The sequence below is a fragment of the Odontomachus brunneus genome, unplaced genomic scaffold (assembly GCF_010583005.1).
Source record: "Odontomachus brunneus isolate Ranch 3 - 2012 unplaced genomic scaffold, Obru_v1 Obru_scaffold_041, whole genome shotgun sequence".
NCBI lineage: Eukaryota > Metazoa > Arthropoda > Insecta > Hymenoptera > Formicidae > Odontomachus > Odontomachus brunneus.
This window is the reverse complement of record NW_022639491.1, coordinates 2,148,635-2,154,443: the sequence shown is the minus strand read 5'-3', so window position 1 is coordinate 2,154,443 and position 5,809 is coordinate 2,148,635.

Genomic DNA, 5,809 nt, shown 5'->3' with positions numbered 1-5,809 from the left:
AACCACCGCTTTGCTGTTGCATTCGATACTGTATTGGGTCCATAAACAGCACAAATTTTTTTGGCCGCCTGCTCCGCCTTTTCACCTTGGTCGTAGTGGTACTGAAGAATGTATCGAATTTTCTCTTTTTTTACCTCCATTTTGGAACGCTGTAACACACAACTGGCTTGACCAAACACAAAACTGTCACAGAACTTTTTTTGAAGCGTAATGTCACCTTTAAATCGCCGTATAGTATGACCCGATGCGATGTATACATCGTGAGATATGGCTCACTAAAGACATCTAGCGGAAAACGCTCAGAACTTTTTACTTCACCTAATATAACGCAAATTACATGTAGATATTGCAAAAAAACAGGTCATGAAATTGAAAACTGTCGTAAATTAATGTTTAATAACCAACCTCGTAGTAATCAGACATCGAGAAACGAACCGATTCCCGCGAAGACAGGGGTGGCTCCGGGAAACACGAATACGCGCCCCGCTCGAACAATAACAACGGAACCCAATTCATACAACACACAGTAAATCTAACGCAAATTGAAGAAGTTCCGACAATCAAATTAGAAAGTAAAGATTTAATTGTTTCCTCAGCATTTTTAGTGGATAGCGGATCAAGCCCAAATATATTGAAAAAACGGTACTTAAAATTCACTACTTCGGTAAATAGGGGCGAAATTCTGCAATTAACAGGGATTACGACGCACCATGTGACCATCTTAGGGCTGGCACAGGTAGACATCTTAGGACGTCCAGTCAATTTCCACTTAGTAAAAAATGATTTCCCTATACCGCAGAACGGAATAATAGGCTCCGACTTTTTCAAACAATTCAAGGTAAACGTAAATTACCAATTGAATCAATTAGAATGGGACAATGTTAAAATACCATTTGAATTTAAAGAAATCTTAACTATTCCTAAGAGGGCTAATTCACAAATATATATTCAAGTCGCTAATCCAGAATTAAAAGAGGGATACGTTCCAAAATTAAAACTGACTGAAGGAGTTTACTTAGGTAACGCTCTAGTTACTGTAAGGAACGGTAAAGCACACCTATGGGTAATTAATACAACTGAAGAAAATTATGACGTGTTCGTACCCACGATACGAGTACTAGAATTTAATGAATTAACGAATTCTAATTTTGATTCAAATTCAATTTCTAATTTAGATCCAATTTCTAACTCAAATTTTAATTCTACATCAAATTCAAACTAAAAAATTTGTATGATTTCAAATTCAATCCCTCTAAAAAAATCTAATACTAAACCTAATTGCTTAGAAGAGAATAAGGATTTTCGAAAAAATAAAATAATCGAAGCTTTAAGGTTGGATCATTTAAATAGCGATGAACGCGCAAATATTGAAAAATTGATAGATCAAAATACAGATTGTTTTTATCTACCTGAGGAACCTCTCAGATTTACAAATGTTTTACAACATCGTATTTCCACGATTAACAATACACCCTTACATACACGACAATATCAATTTCCTCCTATTCATAAGGAAAAAATTAATCGTCAAGTAAAAGACCTATTAGATCAAAATATCATAAAACCATCCGAATTACCATACAATACTCCGGTGTGGATAGTTCCAAAAAAAGCTGATTTAAAGGGAAACAAACGCTGGAAAATGGTATTAGATTTCCGAGCACTAAATGAAAAAACAATAGGCGACGCATACCCACTTTCTAATATAACAGATATTCTCGACCAGTTAGGTAATGCTAAATATTTTTCCATTTTTGACCTGGCTTCCGGTTTTCATTAAATAAAAATGCACCCAGAGGATAGTCACAAAACTGCTTTTTCAACGCCTCATGGGCACTACGAATTTGACCGAATGCCATTCGGTTTAAAAAACGCTCCAGCCACATTTCAGAGATTAATGGATAGAGTATTAACAGTAATGCAAGGAACTGAAATATTTGTTTATTTAGACGATATTGTCCTATACGCCAGTTCATTAAAAGAGTACGAAATTAAATTTAGGAAATTAGCTGCTAAACTACGCGAAGCCAACCTTAAGTTACAACCAGATAAATGTGAATTTCTTCGAAAGAAAGTTTCTTACTTAGGTCACATAATAGGTGAAAACGGAGTTTGTCCTGATCCTAAAAAAATAAAAGCAGTAGAAAATTTTCCTGTACCTAAAAATCCAAAAAATGTAAAGGAATTCCTCGGATTAGCGGGATACTATCGCAGATTCATACAAGGATTCTCTAATATAGCAAAACCTTTAACAAATTTATTAAAAAATGGTACAAATTTTAATTGGACTTAAAAAGAACAGGATTCTTTCAACACGTTAAAAAACGCATTATGCGAGAACCCAGTATTACAATATCCTGATTTTACGAAACCATTTATCGTAATAACTGACGCATCGGGAACCGCTATAGGAGCCAACCTTTTTTTTTTTTTTTTTACATGGGGAAATGCATTTACGCATACCCTAGTCCCCGGGGGGGGAGCTAGGGTTATGTAGGACTCACGGCATATTTGCCGTACTACCTACTAAAACCCCATGGGTTACCTACCCGGGCCCTTTCACGGGTGCGCATTTGCACTCCCGCGGGTGCGCCCCCCCTGACTGCGTAAGCATGTGGGGGGGCGCACCGGGCCCTGGGCGTCGTTCACGACGCCCTACATCTCGAGGGAGGGTGACATAGATGTCACCCCCCCTCCGCGGTGTGTTGAGGGAACCACCCTCCCGGACATACCGCCCTACTCTTGGGGGTCGGAGCGAAGGCCGACCCCCGCCGGACACTTCGCCCCCCCCGTGCCCCTGCGGGGCGTGGACTTAGATCCTAGGACCTTTGTCCCCCCGCAGGGGGCTTCCTCCGGTGAGTGGGACTATGTCCCACTCCTGAATCTCCTCGAGAGGAGGGGGGATTATACCTCCCCCCCCTCTTACTCCTCGTCTCTTGCAGGGAGAGGGGAGCCAAGGTTCCCCTCCCCTCCGCCAACCGCCTTTTTGTGGCGGACTACGTCCGTCACCCATCCTTCTTCCGAGGGAGGGTAACCCCCTCGGACCTCCTGTCCGATGTACGGGGGGGGGAGAGCAGGGAGGTGGCTGAGTCCTCAGTCGTCCCTCTCCCCCCGCCCCCGTCATCCGGGGTCAACCAACCCCCCCCCACCCCCCGCCCGCCGGCGGAGGTGTAAGGGCCGCGCGAGCCCGCGCCCTTGTCGTCGGAGGGGCAGTTCGCGCAACTGCCCCTCGATTGGCCCCGCCCCCGGGGTCGCCGCCGCCAACCACATCCGAAGATGGGTCTGACGACGACGAGTCGGGGGGCGGTGCCCCGGGACCCCTCGCTCTCCCTCTCCTCCTCTGCCTTTTAGGGCCATGCGTGGGGTCCCCCATCTCCTCCCTTTCTCGCTCCCTCTCCTCCTTTTCGGACATGACGTCCGAACAAAAGGAGGAGAGGGCTTGCCACCTCTCCTCACTGCCGACGATAGCGCGGACTATCGCCGGCAGTGAGAGATCTCCCCCTATTTCCGCCCTCAGCACACGGCGTTGGCCCGCCCATGCGGGACAGTCCCGCAGGGTATGAGCCGCCGTGTCCGGGGCGGAGTTGCAGGCGCGGCACCGTGCCGCGTCTTCACGCCCTATCTTGTGCAGGTACTCACCGAAACATCCATGTCCGGTGAGTACCTGCGTCACCCAGAAGGTGAGACCCCTGCAACTATCCAGCCAGCCATCGAAGACTGGCCGGATAGCCCTGACGGTCTCGTTTTCCGACTCCGCCAAGTGGCGTTGCCACTTGATCAGAAGAGACCGCCAGGCCTGGTGCTTCATCATCCTGACCGCCCTGTCTCTCACGCGTGATGCCCCGACACGGACCCCCTGGCGGATGTCGCGTGTACGACGATATGTCTCGTCGTACATCTCCGCCAGGAGATCAAACGGGGGCACCCCCGCGAGGAGATGCGCCGACTCCGCCGAAGTGGTCTTGTAAGCTCGCGCCACCCTCTGGGCAATGTGTCTCCCCATTTGCAGAAGAGCTCTTTTGTTATGGGGAGACGCCCGGAGGTCGCGAGCCCAGACCGGGGCCCCATACAGGGCCATCGATCTGACCACTCCGACATAGAGTCGGCGAGACACATCCCTTGGCCCCCCGTTATTCGGCAGCAGCCGGCCAAGGGCCAATGCTGCTCCCTTTATACGGGGGGCCAGGCGATCAAAATGATCTTTGAAGCACCAGGTGCTGTCCAGGATGAGACCCAGATACTTCATCCGGGTCCCGATCCTGATGGACGTCTTACCTATTCTGAGTTGGGTCATCAGGCGGGGCACCCGTCGCCGAGGCGCGTGAAACCACAGCGCCTCTATTTTCGAGAGCTTCACCCTCAGACCCAGGGCGTTGATACGCGACACGAGGTGCCGCGCGCCCACCTCGGCTCGAGCGTGTGCTCGAACCCAGTCCGCCCCCGTGGCGAGCAGAAGTGTGTCATCCGCGTAACACACAACGCTCACACACGGGGGCATGACGGCCTGCAGGACCGCATTATAGCCGATGTTCCACAGCAGCGGGCCCAAAACAGACCCCTGTGGAACACCGGCCGAGACCCTCCGTCGGTGTAGGCCTTCTTTGCCTGGGCATAAGACCCACCTGTCCCTCAGGTAGTCGCCAATGATCCGGCGGAGATAAGGAGGCACCTCGTGTGCTCGAAGTGCCTCCCTTATCCCCTCCCACGGTAGAGTGTTGAAGGCGTTCGCTATATCAAAGGATACAGCGAGCGCCACTCCACCGTGGGAGACAACCCGTTCCGCGAGGGAGCGAACGCGGTTGATGGCGTCAACCGTCGACCGCCCCTCGCGGAAGCCGTACTGGCACTCCGCCAGATCAGGCCCCTTTCGGGACAGGTGATCGACGAGGCGATTCGCGATAACTCTCTCAAAGAGTTTCGCCACCTCGTCGATCAGGCAAATCGGCCTGTACGCGGAGGGTGAGTCCGCAGGCCGCCCCTCCTTAGGAAGGAGGACCAGGCGGGCCTCCTTCCATGTGCGGGGAAACACCCCTCTTTCCAGGCAAGCGCTGAAGAGCTTGCACAGCCTTGGACCGCACGCGCTGTACGCCAAGCACCAGACTTTGCCATGAAGTCCGTCGGGACCCGGGGCGGTGTCCCGGAGTCCCATCCTCTTCACGGCACGATCAAGTTCCTGTTTTTGGACCCCCATCTCCTCCGACCACTCGTGGTCATACCGTTCCGGGGGGCGCTCGAGCTCCTCCGGGCATTCCGGAAAGAGTTTGTCGATTACGCCCCTCAGGAACTGGGGGTCCAGAGACTCTGTGAGCGGGGGTGCCCAGGTGCGGAGTTTCTTCCGCACCATTCTGTAGGGACGCCCCCATGGATCTCTGTCCAGAGTCTCCAGGAACCTTCTCCAAGCCCGGTGCTTGGCCTCTCCTATGGCCTCGGTGAGGATTTTCCGCTGGGCGCGGTACTCCTCACCGAGTGTCACCGTCTCCGTCGTATCGGACCCGCCGCTTAACCTACGGCGGGCGTCGGTGTACCGGCGACGTGCGCGATTGCACTGAGTCCGGAGAGTTTCGATCTCCGGACTCCACCAGTACACCGAACGACGCGGGGGAGGCTTGTTCCCCATCCGGGGCATCCCTACGTCCGAGACATCCGTCATGATGCCTCGGAGGGAAGCCGCCTCCTCCTCCACGTCCCGACAAGGTCCGTCATCCTCGACGGACCAAGTTACGACGGCGACGGCTGCCAACAGCGCGTCACGGTCCAGCTTCTTCAGCGCCCACCTGGGTGAGCTGCCCTCTGGGCGGACTTGGTGACT